Below are 19,385 nucleotides of genomic sequence, written 5' to 3' on the forward strand. Positions count from 1 at the left end.
TGCATCCTGGGATGAATTCATCCAATACTTCAAAAACATTTATAAGATCTTCAAAATAGATACTATCAAAAAGATATGCATAATAGGAAATAAGCTAGTTATTTATTTAAAATGTGGTAAGTAACAATGTAATATAGCTTTCTGCAAAGATGGTTATTCTTCTAGACAGTTATACACAAAAATAGTTATATACAAAAAATAGTTATATGCAATATTTATAATATTTACTTATTATAGATAGAATTGAAATGCTAACAATTTCCATTATAGAAACAGTTCAAAAGAAAATGTCAAACAAGGAAATCTTTTTATATAGTACTACTAAGGATAGTCATTCTTAATATTTCAGAATATTTCTTCCCATATTTTCATTTTAAAATGTTATTCAGTTTCCTAATTCAAAAGTAATATCAACCAAGTAATGAAAACGGGTAAATCAACTGACATAAAGTAAAATAATAACGATGTAATGTTTTTATTTTTTTAAATGTTTTATTTATTTTTGAGAGAGAGTACTGAGCAGGGGAGGGGCAGAGAGAGAGAGAGGAACAGAGGATCCCAAGCAGGCTCTGAATAGAGAGCGCAGAGCCTGATGTGGGGATCCAACTCATGAATCGTGAGATCATGACCCAGGTTGAAGTTGGACACTCAATCAACTGAGCCACCCAGGCACCCCACAGGATAATGTTTTTAAAACCCACATATTTCAGCCATCTAAAGACAATCATTGTAAATAAATTGGTATCTGTTCTTTGAGTCTATCTTTCGTGTTTATTTTATATGTTTTTCCAAACATTTTTTTAACGGTAATAGTTTTGTTTTCTCCTTGTTAAAAAATAACAAAATGCGTAATGCAAAACAATTGGCAGAGAGAGTGAAAAAAATGAAGCAATAAATGATCTATAACCTTAACCAAATTTTATTCATGTACAATCAATATACTTTGAATCCTAAATACTTCCATTATCCATAAACAGATTCTAGCCTTTTTTTTTTTTTTTTTTATTATGACTCAGAAGATCTCAAAGCATATTAGGGGTTCGCTTAAGAAAGAACATCAAAAATAGTCTCAGCTACTGTCAGGCCAAGTCCTGATAATCAGTAATTTCTCATTCTTAGTACCAAGGCTCACATGTCCCAGTGCCCTTTCTGACAAACCATTTCCTCCCCTCCCCTCCCCTTTTACTCATCTCTTCGCCAGTCAGCTCCCTTCTTTACTTCATTTCCACCTTGCAGATTCCACTCAAGCCACTCTACATTCTTGCAATACTACCTTTTTGTTGCCGTTGTTGGCTTGCTGTTGCTGTGTGTATTAAAGTAATCCAATGTCTAGGATTTCTAGAGACTTGAGCCAAAGCTTTCCCTAAGTAGTATGTCCTCTTCTATAGCTCTGGGATTATATTCCCTAACAAATATCACAGGCAAGGGACTCAGGGAAACAAGAAAGTGACTTAGTCATTAGAATAGGCCAGGCAATGACAACAAACAGGAGAAAGGTACCAGATTCCCAGAACCTGACTAAAAGATCAGAAAAGGATCCAAACATCACTGACCTCTGCAGACAGACAGACTTACTGCTTTCAAGCTTTGGCTGGAAACAGGGCTGATTTCTAACTAGGCCTAATGTTTATCTGAAAGATGGCTAAATATTCCCAGCAACAAAAATGGAATATATTGGAATATGAAATCAGGCAAAGCATTACTCTGACTTAAGCAGTGGAACAATGTGATAAGTAGGGATAGATCCAGATTTTGTGAGATCTGAAGTTTGTATAATTTGTGGGGCTAAGAAGAAGAATATAAAATTACATATGCAAAATCAGGTTTGAAAGTGATCGCTGCTTTAGAATAAGAATGTCTTCAAAATATTGAAGACCTGGGAGAGTCACACATGATTATATTTTTAGATCTCTTTAGAAAATTAACAAATGTGATTACATGTACATGCTTCCTCATAGTATCCTGCCTCCATTCTCTCCATGAGAGAACATTCCTCAACTTCCAGCACTCACAGGGGCCTATTCAAGTGAGGGGCACTGAAGCTGAAACTTTGTTAGCTTCATGGCAAATCCACCTCTGGTTTTAACTGTAAAACTTCAGGCAATAGGAGCCAGATGGTGAGATCACTTTAGCAGGCAAGCAGTCCTTCCTAATTTCCTTGAAAGTGCACCAAATAGAATTCTCACTGAGTGCTATAAAGGTATAAACAAAGGACAATATTCTGGAAGTGCAATGGTTCAGCAGAGGAGGGAGTCTAAATGAAGTCTAAGGGACAGGTTTGAGGAGTTTGAGAGAGTTCCCAGAGCTGGGCCCTCAACAGTGCCCTAGATTCCAACAGAAAGGTAGAGAGCATTCAAGATGGGAACAAAAACAAGTATAAGAGAACAGGGCAGCATGAGGACAAAACAAGAATTTCAGGTGGAGTTTGACTTATGATATATTGGGATTTGGAGTGAGAAAAATGAGTGTAAACACAGACTGACTGCCTTAGAATTACAAAGGATCTGAAGCACTGGGTTAAGGAACACAACCTGGATTCAGATGGCAATGAGTAAACAACACAGAATAAAAACAAGGTTGGCCTGTTGTAAAGAAAACAAGAAATCTTTAATGAAATGCTTAGGTCACCAAGCTAATTATTAACTGAACAATCAGAAAGCTGCAAGAGAGTTTTATTATTATAACACCTTAGATCACAATAAAGAACAATTTATATGCATGGGGATGTAAATGGGAGTATAGGCTAAAGAAGAGAAAACGGAACAGGTTTCTCCCCATAGAGAAAGGTCCCCCAAAGTCACAGCGCACGTAAGCTGAAGACACTTGCCAATGCTGAATCAAATGGGTTAACAGAAAAGGTCTATTCAGAGTAGTCAAGAAGGCAAGTCCTACTGTTACACTTTCTGAGTTGGAATCTTTCTCCATCACTTAGTGTGATTTTAGGCATGCTGCTCAGTTGTGTGCCTCAGTTTGGGCATCAATAAAATGGACTTGGGGGGCACCTGGGTGACCCAGTCAGTCAAGCGTCCGACTTCGGCTCAGGTCATGACTCACAGTTCGTGGGTTTAAGCCCTTCATCGGGCTCTGTGCTGTCAGCTAGCTCAGAGCTTAGAGCCTGCTTCAGATTCTGATTCCCTCTCTCGCTGACCCTCTCCTGCTCATGTTGTCTCTCTCTTTCTCTCTAAGAAATAAATAAAACATTAAAAAATTTTTTAAGCAAAAAAATAAAATGGACTTGGTAATATCTGTCCCTGTTGCTGTGCTGAGGACCTACAATTGGTAGGTTATGAAAGCACTCGGTAGTGCCTAGCTTGGTTAATATGGGCCATGCTGTTAGCCGTAGTTCTCAGTATGCCTGTGTATGGTTCTAGTGCCACTTAGAATACGGAGACAATTCCTTTTCAAGTAGCTGCCCTTTCTAAAGTTCCCCCCAGGGAACTTTCATCTTATCTCGATCACAATCCCTAGCACACAGTACTGAAATTTTCTGCTTATAGATCTAGATTCTCACAGTAATTTCCAGCCAACAGCACAGCACTCAACACAATAAAGGCCCACTGAATACATAATTAAGAGTAAGAGTGGTGGTTATTTCTACGGAGATGAGTATTGACAGTAAAGGGGCAGGAAGAGAGCTTCTGACATGATAGAAACCTGTACCTTGACCTGAAGGATAGTTACATGAATATATAATATGTGCAAACATTTGTTAAGTTGAACTCTCAAAATTCTTGTACTTTCTTTGCTTCAATGGAAATATTTTATTCCTCAATTTTTAAAAGTGAAAAAAAATGCAAAAATAAAGCATGCAAAACTCATCTATGTTATTAGAACTCAGGATACTACTTACCATCATGATGAGCTTGTGATTGGAAGCAAACAAGAGTAGGCATCGGCAAAGCTGGAAATTTTTTTACTTGACAAGTTAAAAGAGAATAAGTGAATAACAAATACACAAGCGCGCGCGCGCGCACACACACACACACACACACACACACACACAAAACGTAAGCCCTCCTTAGTTTGATGAGAAGAGTCAGTTTCTTCAAACCATGCTCCCTAGCCCCACATCAGAACCGGGTAAAATGAAATTACAAATCTCACTCTCTGTCTACTATAGGACCAATCTGTGTAGATGAGTGTATATAAAGACACTGGTATTATGCATACATGGTAATAGCACATTTATTAGTGATTTTTGAACATTGGCAAATTGTAAACCTCCCCTGAACTCAACTCTTTCAGATGCTGCTTTTAACACATGGGTTTTAGGAACTATTAGCTAGAAATACTTTTGGTGTCATGCATTTTTTCAATTATTTTCTTTCACAGATCTTAGAGTCACAAAAATCTTTACATATTCTGCTTACTTCGGATGAACTATTGTTTAAAACAAGACCTAAATAGAAATGTAATTCAGTCGCTTCTACTAAAGATGCTCTTAAAACATTCCTAGGGCTTAAAAAAATAGTTTCAGAGACTGCCCAATTTCCCTGTAGAGCATTTATGCATGATTTGGACTCTATTTGGTGCACCTATGCTAACAGCAGGAATTCTTAATATAGGTGTACATTTAGCAACCACATTGTGAACAGCATGAATAAAGGAATAAACATGACCTCAAATCAAAGGATCAGCACAATACCCCTAGCACCAAAGGCAAGGAGGAAGCCTTTGGCTCTGGTTTCCACAAACAGAATTCGGTAAAATTTCAGTTAACTAACTGCAGCCAAGTCTGTGCTAAGAGCAAACCCACGGGATAAAAAAGTACTAGACTACAAGGAGGAGCAAAAACTGGGGTCTCAATCCACCCTACACTATTCCACATCATTTCAATGAACAGCCTAAGCTCAGTGCTTTTAAATAATATTTCTCACAGTTTTTATATTATTAGAGACTTCAATGTGCCAAAACTATATTTTGTTTAACTAGAAACCTTATATTTTCTTCTAATTCTCTTTTCCATGTATGATTTATTTTCCAAACACAGATTTCAACAACGTAGAAAGTACAACGTTTGGAGGAAGATTCAAGCGCAGCTTTCGTCTTTCCTAAAAGGTAAAATCTAGAATTTTATCAGTCACTGGTGTCAATCCATGACAGTTCCAATCGCCAAAGGTATTTGATAAATTTTAATCACTGTCACAACTGTATAGGTTACTGAGCAGCTCCAACACAAATCAATTACAATTGTATCACACAAATTTAAAAGTGTGTGTGCGCGCACGCGCGCGTCACTTTGACAGTTAAATCTTAAAGTATATCAGCATTAAGCTCATCTACATATAAAAATAAAAACAGCAAAACCAATAACAACACCAACAAAAAAGGACAAGCAGGATTAACATCTATTCTCATTCAGTAATAGATTTAGGTAGCCCAGGGCTGTTTTCGAGCCTCAGGCTACTCTGCCATCTTCATTGTGCTGCCTCATTTCACAATATGATTGCTTGTGCTCTGGTCATCCTGTCCACATTCCAGGAATAAGGAAAAGATATCAACAATGTAAACCTCACTCCTTTTGAAAATATTTCCTGAAAATTACAAATAACACTTAATTCACATTGGTTAAAATTTATCCATAAGGCCACAACTATTTCAAGGGGAAATCTAGTTTTTTGAGGGGCCAGCAAGGTAATTCAGCTAAAATTTGGGGTTCTTATTAATAAGAAGAGCAGAAGAATTGATATTTGGAATGGACAGAATTTTTTCTCACTTTAAAAACATGAAAAATAGACTACTGGCCTCCTAGGGGGAAAGAAACCTACTAGATGATTCAGTCTAATTAAAATGAAAACAGGTCTATTATTTACCATAATGTAAACAAAAGCTAATTAAACTTTCAATTTTAAATGAATATTTCACTGATGTTCATAAATATAAGTAAAAAATATTTCTATATACCAGAGAACATCAAAAACTTTAAAAAAAACTGTATAATTATATTTTATTGGCTAGGAGAAGGAGAGGGGGCTACTTAATTTCTTTTAAAAGGGAAAAGTTAACTTAGAAATAATTTCATCCCACTCCTAAATCAAAATTAAGGCTCTCAGTTGGGAGTTACGCTGTCATATTTGAGAACCACTGATTTGAACATGCTATTTCTGGAAATGATTTCTTTTAGTAATTACTAACAGTTTATGAAAAGATCTGCAATTTTATTTTTCCAAGTGTTCAAGTAATCTTAACTCATCAAAATGCTAAAATCTTTTATATCAAAGTTGTCTAAGACTTTTTCATGTAAAGGGCCTGCCTGTTCTCTGACAGCTGGAACCTCTTAGTGCAGATCCGTAGCCTCAGCCCCACCCCAAGTGCTGGGACCCATCTGGTCTCTGAGCAGGAATCCATAGCTCATGGTCCAACTTGCAGCTCCATTCTAACCTAGCAACCAGTTTTCAGAGCAGAGCCTCTGCACTCTTCCTGATGCCAGGCTTTCCTTGTACCAGGCTCTTAAAAAACCACTCCACAACATACTGGACAGTCCCTGTCAAAGCCTGTGAATGAACCCTCCATTATTAGAAATCCATACCTCATCATTTAGCTCTTCATACTGTACTTGAACACCGATTCATAGATTTAGTAAACCAACACTGAAGTTGACTGCAAGTTAGGCATATTGCCAGGCATTGGTAATAAAAAAAAAGATCAAAAGCACAGTTGCCTGGCTTCTGGTGGGAGAGACAGCTGAAATTGTGAAAATGATATTCCTTATACACAGTTAGGTTTGGTCTCCTAGGAATTTTCATCCATTGTTCTTAAGTCTGAACTCTGTAGTCTCAGAGAATAGATTCCCATTCAGACTTCCACAAATCCACCCCCTCATTATGGAATATTTCAAATAGGATTCCATTCCTGTCACTATCCACAAACTCACTGCAACTCCCACATCCTACAAATAACCTTCCTTCAAAATCATACACACACTCCTTTCTTTCTCTTCTCCAAGCTCTTAAAACCCTGTTACTGTAATTCGTAAATAAAATGAGGTTGTTTCTTCACTTTCTGTAGGGTAAACCCCAATTTGAAAATATCTTTCTTAGAATATAGCATTTAGAGGGGTGCCTGGATGGCTCAGTTGGTTAAGTGCCCTCTTCAATCCAAGTCATGATCTCATGGTTCTTGAGTTCGAGCACCACGTCAGGCTCTGTGCTGACAGCTCAGAGCCTAGAGCCTGCTTCAGAACCTGTGTCTCCCTGTCTCTCTCTGCCCCTACCCTGGTTGCACTTTCTCTTTCTCCCTCTCTCCTCCCCTCTCTCAAAATAAACATTTAAAAAAATTAAAAAACAAGAATATAGCATTTAGAAATGAATACAATATAAGAAAATGCCCTAGTAGGTCTTAACAGAACTTAGTTATTTCATTATAATAGCATGTCATAATTCTTGCCTCCCCTCACCAAAAAAAAAAAAAAAAGCTGAAAATGAGTTTAAGGAGCTTCTCAGATCACCTTTGAACTGAACAAATGGGTGATCTTAAGTTCTGGAAGCTCTGGTTTTCTTAGCGTTGGTTAGCGTTGGTGCCTCCCTTTAGTTGGTGCCTTTGTGAGGCAGTCTGGCATAATAGTTAACATCTGTATCATAACTGGATCCACATACCATTTCCCACTTGCTCACTACATGAACTTGAAAAAATTACTTAAAGATTTTGAACCTCAGTTATTGTAAAATCATGAAAATAAAGGTCCTTACTCAAGGGTTTTGAAGGTGATATCAGCCAATACATATAAAGCACACTGTTACAGAGTAAGGACTTGACATATGTGAAAGACCAGAATTAAGAGTTATTTTTTTAGTTATGAGTGATTCACATATAACTTAGGAATCACTCATCAAAAACAGACTTTAAGCAACCTAGTATAGCCCTGTCATTCAATACAAGAACCCTTCACTAATCACCCCATATATGTTATGTTATACTCTAGGTGCTGGTGATCTCAAAATGAATTAAGCTATCTTAAACCACATGAAGCCCAGTGTTTAATGAAAAACCAGAAATGTATAGAAACAGTTATTCCACAATTGCACAGGTAGAGCTTGCTAGGGCAATACTCCTGCCATCTCATTGCATCTCATTCCATTCTAGAATATAATGCTTTCCCAGCATGTATTGAGAATTCAATAAATGTTGGTTGATGTTCCATACTCACATATTTCGGAAGAGTAATAATCCTGGCCTTGTTCACACAATACTTTGGTCTGGAGCTTTATAACTTAAGTTCTCTTCATCTTAGAGCAGATTTACATCCACTGCTATTTTCTAATTCTTGGGACTTAAGGGATGGTGAAAAGGTATCACTACCATCTCCCAGAAGAAACATGTGGAAAGTGGATGACATGTGGTTCAATATGTATTTACATAATATTATACAAACTTTTTAAAGTGTCTAGGATGAAAAAATGATTTGAAATACATACCCCAAAATATTAAAAAATATCTTTGTAAGACTGAGATCATAAGAGATTTTGTTAATATCCTTATACTTCTAAATTTTTAAATACTTCTCAATGAGTGTGCATATTAAAAGAGATAGATGAGAAACTCTAGTAGGCAAAAGGAAACAGGTGTGTGATGGCAGTGCAGGGATACATATGGCGGGAGATTAAGAAACAGCATGGGGGTCCTAGGTATATAAAGATTATTAGCTAAAGAATAAAAGCAACAGTAGAAAGGATTAGAATGATAATAAAAATACAGCTTTACTGCTCTGATAGTATCTAGTTCTTTTTACATTTTGGGCAGGCCATATCTCCAGTTTTGTTACTGAGGAGGTTCATTGGCCAATGGAATGACTGAAGCATAATGATTATGCTTATATGCCCAAAACTCAGGTAAAAATATGAGAACGATTCTTGTTGCAACTTTTAAAAATGTGTGAATTGTCCTTAAACACACTAGTCTTAGTAATGTGTCACAGCAGGATAAAAAACTAATCAATGAACCATAAATGCACAGCCTTGACTTATTAACAAAGTAATGCATTCTCTAAATATAAGACTTATGCTTTTAAATATAAGGTTCAGGATAGGGGCACCTGGTTGGCTCAGTTGGTTAAGCAACTGACTCATTTTTGGCTAAGGTAATGATTTCACTGTTCTTGAGTTAGAGCCCCATGTTGACTTCTCTCTCTCTCCCTGCTCATGCTCTCTCTCTCTCAAAATAAATAATAAATAAACTTTTAAAAAATCAGGAAAAATATTTGTGAAATTAATGAACCAAATTAGTCTCTTTTCTTACTTTAAATAGTTCTCTCAAACAATTCAATGGTTACGTAGGTAGGCAGGTAGGTAAACAGATAGATAGATATTGGCAAAACTATAACACTTTAATTAAAAGTATTATTTGATTTCCCCTGATGGATGCAATATCTCCTCCTCTGAATTCCCTAAATATCAAATCAATATCTTAATCATGTAACTTCTGCATTGTCTTTTGAAGTATAGACATTTACTTAGACATTTTATTATACTTCCCCAACTATTAGCTCTGTAAGTTTATTATTTGTGTCCTACCCATTTTATTTCCCTTAAGAGCAATCTTAAATTATTTCTAAGACTGGGATTATACAAATATAATAAATAATAGCGTTCCCCAAAGTTCTGAGAACATTTTGTGGACTGAGTCAACATTTATTACTTTAATAAATTTTTAAAAGGTTTGCCTTTTTTAAAATGATTGTGAACACTGCCCAACAGGATTTCAAAACTACTTCTCATATGAGTGACTGTCACTCTATTCTCTGTTCTCAGCCTTTGTTTATGAATTCTATGCTTTGTTTTTCTGTGCAGTTGTTTTCTGTCATCATCCCTCTGTACATTCAGGATGGAGTGGGGAGCCTTCATAGACATAGTCTCCCCATTTTGAACATTCGCCACCAGGCTGATAAATTCTATAGTGAAGACTATTTCTTCCTAGATTTTGTTGAGTTTTAGTTTTCTTTTTAATAATGATCTAGTCAATCCATCAGAATAATGTTACACCAAATCTGATTTCATCTATATTTTTTCTTCCTAAAGTAGAAAACTCTCAAGTTGCTTAGTGAAGTGCTAAATGCTTTATATTGACAGACTACCGCTGTTCAGCAATCTATATTTGCAGCCTGCCAAAACGAAAGCCATAGTTGGATCTTCTTTGTTGTTCACAGTATTTTAAATTACAAATGATGTTGATTTTAATCATCTTTGCTCTATTCACTCACAAAGCTCGATGCTGCACAAATCAGCTCTCAGATTCAGTATAAAATACTTTTTATTGGGTTTAGCACTTGCATAGCACTTTACACCTTCAGAATACTTTGTAAACATTAACTAGTCAATTCTCACCAAGAAAGAAAAAAGAAAAATATCTTGATGTACTGAGAGGTGCGTGTAAAACAGGTCTTATGAAAAGAGATACCCTAAAGATTAAATTTAGAGGCAAGATATTTAGTTAGCTGTTTATTTTCAGCCAATAGAGTATATTGTAGGGAGTAATTGTCAGCTCTTCACTTTCCATTGTGAAAGAGTGCATAATTTGTGAACAGGATGTGAATAGAGCACATAATTTCAATTTTAGTGATCATATGAATTACAGAAGTATTAATATTATTAATGACCAATAGAATCTTCTGCCACATGAGGAAGTCTTAACATACTGAATGGTGCTTTGCACACTATATAAAGCAAATGTTTTGTGCTAAATCAATAAGACTCAACTAGTCTCAGAGAACTGACATGTATAAGTTACTGCTTCTCCTGCCTGTCCTATAAGTTGCAGCAACTTCATTTGGTACCGCCGTGGGTAAGATTAACTTGGTCCAAATATAAATGAGTCCCCAAGTTCACATTAAATATATAAAATTATATAGCACAGCAGGAGCCAAACTAACATATTATTTAAAGAGTACACTATAAATTTTGTTCCTGGTTTTCTAAATAAAATATGGCTTTTGCCTTCATTGGCTCTACTTTTCTCCCATTATTCTTTTTAAGATTCTCTCATTTTAACCTATGTTTTTAAAGGGAAACATTTGTATATTCCTCTTGGAAAAAGATACACTTACTGTAGCCATGAAGAAAACTCAGTGAAGAGCCTAAGATGTTATTAACATTCTATGTTCTATTGGATATTAATTATTTTTTAGCCATGCCATAATTCAAGGAAAAACATTTGCCACCACTGTTTTTTACAGGTGCAGAAAACAAAAACAGAAATAAAAGGAACATATCAGAAAGAAACTTCAAGGCCAAGAGTGATAGATAATTTGATTTCCAATTAAGACATGGCCATTGCTCAGAAACCGAAAGTTGTATGTGAAGAAATATATGTTTCCAAAGGCCTGCACTATATTCTCAACAAGTAAATAATCAAATGCAACATGCTCGAGTTACAACTAAAAGTGGTATGCTTAAAAGTTTAGATTTCAATTAGGAAATGGACTGATTTATTGAAATCATATTTCCAAGTTCTTTGAGGGTTCTTCATCAAGGACACACAAGTTAGGAACCAAAACTTGAAATAAACTCCTAAGTATTCCAATTTAAAAGCTGCAGATAAAACCAAAATGATCTCACCATCCTCAAGCTCCTTTCTTTTGCGTAAGAATCATAAGATTTACTTCAGACAAATTGATGGAAATATTATGCACATTCACCAGAGTTTATTGACATATCTAGGACAGTCTTTAAAAATGCAAAGCAAACCTCTTAACCATATAATAATGCAACAGAATTTTTACATTGGATTTTATATTGAATTAAAACATTCTATATTATTAGCAACATTTTAATCTTGCTCAGATATCGCTACACTGATTTCAAAGGTAAGGTCTTTGATCATTCACACATTCAGGAGACGGATGTTCCTACTATAAAAAAGTTGATGTAATAAACTTTAATATTGAAGCTCAAGAGAACAACACTGGATTTCTGGAAACTAATGTTTCTATGAATTCATTAAATGACCTCTAAAAGCAAATATTTTAAAACCTCTTTAAACAATATTTCATGCCCACATCAATTCCTAAATCACCCTTTTAGTCCTTTTCAACAGAAGGTCATTCCTTATCAGAAGTCAGCTCCTTACCATGTATTCAAGAAAGAAGTTAAATAGGTCAGGTAATAAATCTGGAAATAAGAAGAAAATAAATGACCACATAGACTGTGGTTCCTGTGTTCCTGAAAGTAAATGGAAAAGGGCCTGAAGTTCGACAATTTCTGATTTCTGGATTAATATTTGATTAAGTAAATATTCTTGGAGAGAACAATATTTCAAATTGCAAAATTCTAAAGCCACCAGAAAACATATTTTTTACCTGACATACTCTAGGGTCAGCCCATTAGTTATCTAGGCTGCAGATAAAAAGTGTCCACTAACAAAGGCTGTTTACTCAAAGCCTGGCCATGTTTAATATAACTGGATGTAGTTATGACAATTTCTATTTTATAACTTCCACATCTACTTTGATGAGAGATTGGCATTGACATAATAAAATGTGAAACAGCAGGAAAATATTATAAGCCAAAGAGGTAGCCTATTTTAACAACTCACTGTCAGGAAAATTTTCCTCACATCAAACGTAAATCTCTCCATCAACAGCTAAGTACATTTAAGGACATTCTCAGTTGTTTTAGGGTTTGGCTGATTTCCTCTTTTTTTCTTTGGTTAGGACTTTATATTTTCACAGTGCTTTTCAGCCTATGTTGTTTTTCCTCACAAATATGCCTGATGTTTAATACTTTTTTCCACTCTTTCACAGATCTGATAATGAAGCACAGAGAGATTCAGAGTCATGTGCTAGGTTACATAGCAAATTAAAAACCCAGCATGGGATGGGCTACAGAGCACCTCAGTTTCCAGACTGCTGCTTAACCAACTGATCCATGGGGACTCCCACTGCACAATGAGTTAGGCAAGAGAAAGAAACTTAAACTAGAAAATAAAATGATGAAAACAATTGCAGTTTCTTTTTCCACAGATAGATATAAATACCTCATGATGTAATGCTTGCCATCAAGCTTTTAAGTAAATTTATAGACTGAGAAATCTACTCCTGTCTTCATACTTTCTCACCCATTTACATCAGGATATAAAACATTAGGATGTAGGTTCTTTATCTGATGGCTGAGATGAGCACATTCTGTTGCCTCATCTCAAAGAGCCATAAACATGGAAATTTCCAGAGGAATGTCTGAGCTCATCTGCTCAACTTCTCTTTCCCAACACTGTCCTTCCCAGTTGGCCCTTATGATGGAACTTGGAGAAAGACAGAAAATATTAAAGACTTGGAGTTTGAGTGTTGATGATGGGGGCAGTGAATTTGGAGATCAAAAGCTCTTGAACTCACACCTAAACACTAATTTGGAATGGAAGCACACAGCCACTGGGGTGTAAAGTATGACAAGGTAGTAAAACAGCAAAAACCTCAGTTACTCCCACATAAAGATGTACTGATACTTAAGAAATATAGTCTGAGATACTTCAGAAATCCAAAACTCCCTCAGTCAATAAAAATTCTTTGAATGTCCTTAATGTGTCAAGATATGAGTGAGGTGATGGAAAAAGCCATGAAAAAGTACTATTCAGGAACAATTACCTAATTCTGTCTGGAGTGATAGAATGACACTCCAGTGTCCAGAGTGACAGAAGAAATTATATTTCAATATGAGACTTGAAAGACAAGTGGGAGTTTGCCAGACTGAAGAGGTCGTGAAGAACTTCATGGCATGGGAAGCAACATGTATAAAGAAACTAAGGCAGGAAAGAGCCTGAGATGCTGGAGGAATTAAAAAAGGTCAATAAAGTTGCAGAAGGAGACAAAGAGCTATTAAGTAAAGTTTGAGATGTAGGCAGGGACTAGATCATACTAGGTTTTGTAGGTAAGTGTGAGTGTTTTCACCCACTATTTTCTTAATGGCACAAGAAGCCATAACATATTTTAACAGGAAAATAATATAATATGATTCCATTTGCATTTTTAGACCACTCAGACACTTCTGTATGTATTTACCTGTTATCCATGTTCTTTCCATATCCACTTGCAGGTCTTTAGCACTTATTATATACAAATCCTCTCTCATGAAGAAGATTGGCTATTGGAAGAATGATGCCAATTTCCCTGAGTTTCCATAAGTTATTATAAATTTATCCTCCAAATAAATAAACCAACCTGTATGCTCATGTAACTCAAAATTATACTATTGTCAGCCAAGTTGAATGAAAATAAATTAGACATGGAAATAAGACAGCCCATTTTAAAATGGCCACCCTCATAATAGGAGATTAAAATCTACATAATAAACCAGGGAGAAAATTCAGAAATATGAGCCATAATTAGTATGCAATGGATAGTCACACTAATTAAAATTCTAAAACTAAAAATATGCTACCTTAAATGATTTGTCACCAAAATTATACATTATTTTATATCATTCCTTCTTAGCTATACCACAGTAATCACATGTAAGTAGCATTAAATATTTAATTATAAGTAACTAATAACTCCTTCAGGCCAGCACATGTGACAGGTTTTCGTGATTTTATTTTGCCTTTAATTTTAGTTCATTTAACTTTTCTACTTCTTAAATTAATACCAAATATTTCAAGCTCAACAACCATGTTGCTAAGGAATCCACTTTAGTCCCAAGGAAAGTAGGCCTTATTCCTTAACAGGTAAGCCTTAATCTGCTAAATCTACAAAAAAAAAAAAAAAAAAAAAAAAATCTATTAATTAATCTCTATTCCACTCAGTGACAGAAGCATAGCTCCAATCAATCTAGCCTTCCTCCGAACTATATCCAGGTTTGTGTTAGGTTTAAGGGGCTTACATTCTGCCAGGGCTGTCATAGAACCATCTTTGCAAGGACTTCACTGAACATAGCACAGGTTTACAACCATCAGAACCTATAGGGAATATTAAACCATCCCTTTTCCCCACTACATAACCTCTTTGGAAATCCCTCTTCACTCATTTGCTAATATAAGTTGGCCAGAGGTAAAGGAGTTCATTCTGTTATTTGGAAACTTCAGTGGAGTACATTAAACTACTTTGCTCTACCTACTGCTCTCTGACTAGACATACCTCATCGCCACTGCCTCTCTATGTCCTGATGCTATGAGAACTTTGTACAGAAAGGGAAGGAGAGGTCGTCTATGTCCTCATGTTGTCCTGAAACATTGGACAGGCCCGTTCCTGGCAAGTACTGGCTCCAAATGCTCCTCCTTTATGAATCCACCATCTATGTATCTACCTATTCACTTAATCTTTTGTGAAACACATTATTTCTCTTCCAATTACGCTTTTCCTCTTGGAGTGAAGGATGTAAAAAGGAACCATTATTCTTGGCTATTAATTTGAATTGGCAATTTGAATATCAGAACTCAAGAGTTGATGGGCTTTGTTTGCTCTGCTTTCTGTGGTCTCGTCCCTTCTCGAAGCAAAGGCACTAAATGCTTAGCTGTCACAATGAAAACAAAGTTTCAGTAGGACAAAGAAATTTAAAAAAATAAATAGCAATTGCAAAATCATATACCATCACATCATTATTCTCATCATCATTCCATATGGGTTTTATGCTTCCCCCATTCAGAAACATATAATTTATTACCTATTGAAATGGGTTAGTCCTTTTATTGTCTTTATGGTTTCTAGCTTTGGAAGTTTTCATGAGATTCAGATTTTGGCTTACAGAAAACAGGATGGAGTAGATTAGGGAATGAATACTAAACTACATTAGATAATCAGTGTTTCTTTTAATCCTTAAACATTTAGGAATAAAATGCACAACACATACAATAAAGACCATACAAAGTGGATAGTGAATGTGCAGGTTTTTATAAATTGCAATATCTTATATATTATAATCTGAATTTCCAGAAGGAAGACATCGTCAATCTCAATCATCTAAAAGGCAATATCATCATCTGAGAAGGGATAGGAAACCTTAATAGTTTGGAGAAAATGAAAAAAAAAAGTTATATATTAAAACACTACCATTTTGTTCCCATAAACAATGACTTCAAAATTATTCTAAATATTTACTTCTGCAATTTAATGTATACGAAAATGTCCTATTTTTCTCAGTATTCAGCGTGTAATAAAAGTTATATGTTATTTTTCCTTAGTGTTACTCTCTCAACTCTCTCATAAAATATGTGAGAGTATATCCTCTGTATTAACATTGTTTATCCTTTGTATCGATATTATTGTCATTCCAGTTGTACTTTTCTACCATTTGGGAAAGTAGAAGGCAGTGAAGGGAGAGCTGGAGCCCAGAGCCCTGAACAAGCAGGGGTTTTCACCTGCACCTCCAACACCGTATCTGAACTGAAGACCTGACTCATCACACGCTACTTCAGGCTGAAGCCTTGCTTGATTATACGAATAAAAGTGCAAAGCATGAGAAGAGACACAGCAGACCTTTGATGACAAGTGTATCCCTGCAAATAACAGCAGCAACAACAACAACACAATGGTTTTATAATTTCAAGGTGTACTTGGCTTTCCAGTGGGTATCATTTATCTATCAATCAGTCACTAATCCTTAATAAATGCAGGGAAATTGGGATGGCCTGAGCATAAATTCTCTTTCACAAGACATGACTAGCAAAACCCATTAGGCAACTGTAGTTTTTGAACTGGGAGTAATCAAATTACATGGAAGTATGAGGAAATGGCAACATATTTTTGATGAGATATGTATCTTCACCAGATTGATAAAAAATATTAATATTATTATGAATCTTAGATTCATAAAATCTATCCATATTATGTAAGAATATATTTAAATTCCATCCCAACTCTTTGTTCTGTTCATTTTTAGGTTACTATATTTTTTATAATTTATATTTAAAAGAACCAAAAAATCAACTTTCTCTTCTCCTCCCCCTCCTCTTCTTCCTCCCTCTTCTTCCTTTTCTTCTTTTCTTTTTTCTTTTTAGGATCTAAGACATCAAATCCTAACCCAAAGCTGTTATTCTTATGGAAGACCAGTAAACAAACCCATCCTTAGAGATGCAAGAAGGGATCTGGCTGGCCCTCAAAGATTGCCTTAAAGCACCTGAGTGAAGAGAGGGTATTCTGTAAGTGTCAAATAAAGGGGAAGGTTATTTTGAAAGGTTTTAAGGTATAAATAACTTTTTCAGGAACACTAGAATGATGTTGGGACAACTTTTACCGTTGGAAAAATCATTGCAATACAACTTAAACCAGTATTTCCCAATGTATTTAATATTTAATTTCATGTTTTGCAATTAGAAATCAACAGTTCTTCCTACAGCAAAATTATACTACCTGACACTATTTTTTTCCCCTCACCTTATGGCATACACCCGCATATGTAAGATTATTTAAACAAATGCTTACACCAAAATGTGCAAAGAATTAGCCTGTAATGAAAACAGTGAACATACATTTTCAAGAGATTTTAAAATTCCAGGCTAGCCTCAATTTATTCAGTAAAAGTCAAAAAAGAGAAAAACTCTAAATCTTTCCATTTGCCCATCCTTTTTCACACATAGAAAAAAAAGAAAAAATGCTACTCTCAACCTAATACAAGGGCAATGCTTGTTTCCTGATGCTGATGGTCAGTCATAACCAGGCGTCTGGTTATGTTACTTAATGTGCTACATATCTGGTAATGCTACCAGGTTGTCAGTGAGCTTTAGGACTGACAGTAATTTTCTTTTCAGGTTCAATCTTCTGATGCTTTCCTATAGGAATAGGTTCTATCACAGGAGCAAATTATTCAAATCTAATTTAAGAGACTCAGTCATTCTCCTCAGTTTTATCTTGGGCATTCTGTATTCCTTTCCCTATACCTAGTGGCTATGTAACAATTCAATTACCAAAGTTCTTCATCCAGAAAGTGCAGTAGATTTCCAGTAATTCTTATTCTATTTGATTTCTTTTTTTCTCCTAGTTTAACACATGCCAGTTGGTGTTGACTGAGTTGAAAATCTTACAATAAGTCTGGCACTGTGTCAGTAGGTAGGTTAAGAAATGAAAAAAAAATTAATAAAATACACACTGGAAATGGAAAATAAGATTCGTGGTGACATTTCTTGTCATGAGGGCATTTTTTGTCTGCACACACAAAATAAAACAAGCTCAATGCAGCTGAAGAAAAGAGGAATAAGAGAGATGATATAAATTGAAAGATGAAAAGGTAGAGGGTGAGTGTAAAGAAGCATGTTGAGAACACAGTCAGCTGGCAAGAAACAGCAGCTCCAAGGACCTCAGAAGGTAAAACCCCAATTAGCAGATCAAGCGTGTAAAAGCAAGTTTTCAAATAAAGAACAACAGCATAAGCAACTTCAAGGAATATTAAAAGCATAGTAAGGTGATGAAAGTATGGAACCCCTTAGGGATTATTAGGAATTATTACAATAATGAGAAAATTGTAAGGGAAAAGTCCTTATATATTCTTTCATAAAAGAAAACCATCAGTCAGAATCTGTCTGCATGGATATTAGAAATAAATTCTTGTTCTTCAAGAACAGAGTGTCTTCTCGTCAGGTTTAGGGTCATTTCCCCCCATTTCTCTAAATAATCCTTTCTGATACAATATGCAAGTATATATATTTACCCCTATACACAAATATAAACAGTTGAACTCAAAACTCAAGAGTCTTTGAAAATAGACTTAATACTAGAACTTCATGAAACTTAGTAGTAATCTGAGATAATTTAGGAATTAAATTTGTTAATAAATCCCCATAAATTTTATAGATATATTAGTTATATCTGCAAATAATTCATTAGTTATCAGCAATTATCTGATTAAAATATCCAATACAAGAAGTAATAGATGAATCACAAAGATGTATTTGGAGAGGAGGTCTGAGCAAACTCCCTTTATCAGTATTGATTAAATGAATCAGACAGTGAGTTTCTACTTAATATTTGACAAGCTCCTACAGACTCTCAAAAAGATTCCCTTTAGGAATCTGAAATTTAGGTAAGAGAAATACATATAATTAACATTTTTGGAACTTGTCTACGCTATTTTGTATTATTGTACTCCATAAGGAAACTTGATAGACTTCTTTAGAAAGAGGACTGTGCGGGGCACCTGGGTGGCTTAGTCGGTTAAGCGTCCGACTTTCGCTTGGGTCATGATCTCGCGGTTCGTGGGTTCGAGCCCCGCGTCGGGCTCTGTGCTGACTGCCAGCTCGGAGCCTGGAGCCTGTTTCAGTCTGTGACTCCCTCTCTCTCTGACCCTCCCCTGCTCATGCTGTCTCTCTCTCTCTCTCCTAGAAATAAATAAAACGTAAAAAAAAAAAAAAAAGAAAGAAAGAAAGAGGACTGTGCATTTAGATATATACTCATAAAAAATAAAACTAACCATTCAGCCCTTACTATGAGAAAAGGGCCTTTATTGTCCATATTTTGCAGATGATAAAAAACAGGG

The sequence above is a fragment of the Hyaena hyaena genome, unplaced genomic scaffold, assembly GCF_003009895.1.
Source record: "Hyaena hyaena isolate Hyena2069 unplaced genomic scaffold, ASM300989v1 scaffold_661, whole genome shotgun sequence".
Classification (NCBI taxonomy): Eukaryota; Metazoa; Chordata; class Mammalia; order Carnivora; family Hyaenidae; genus Hyaena; species Hyaena hyaena.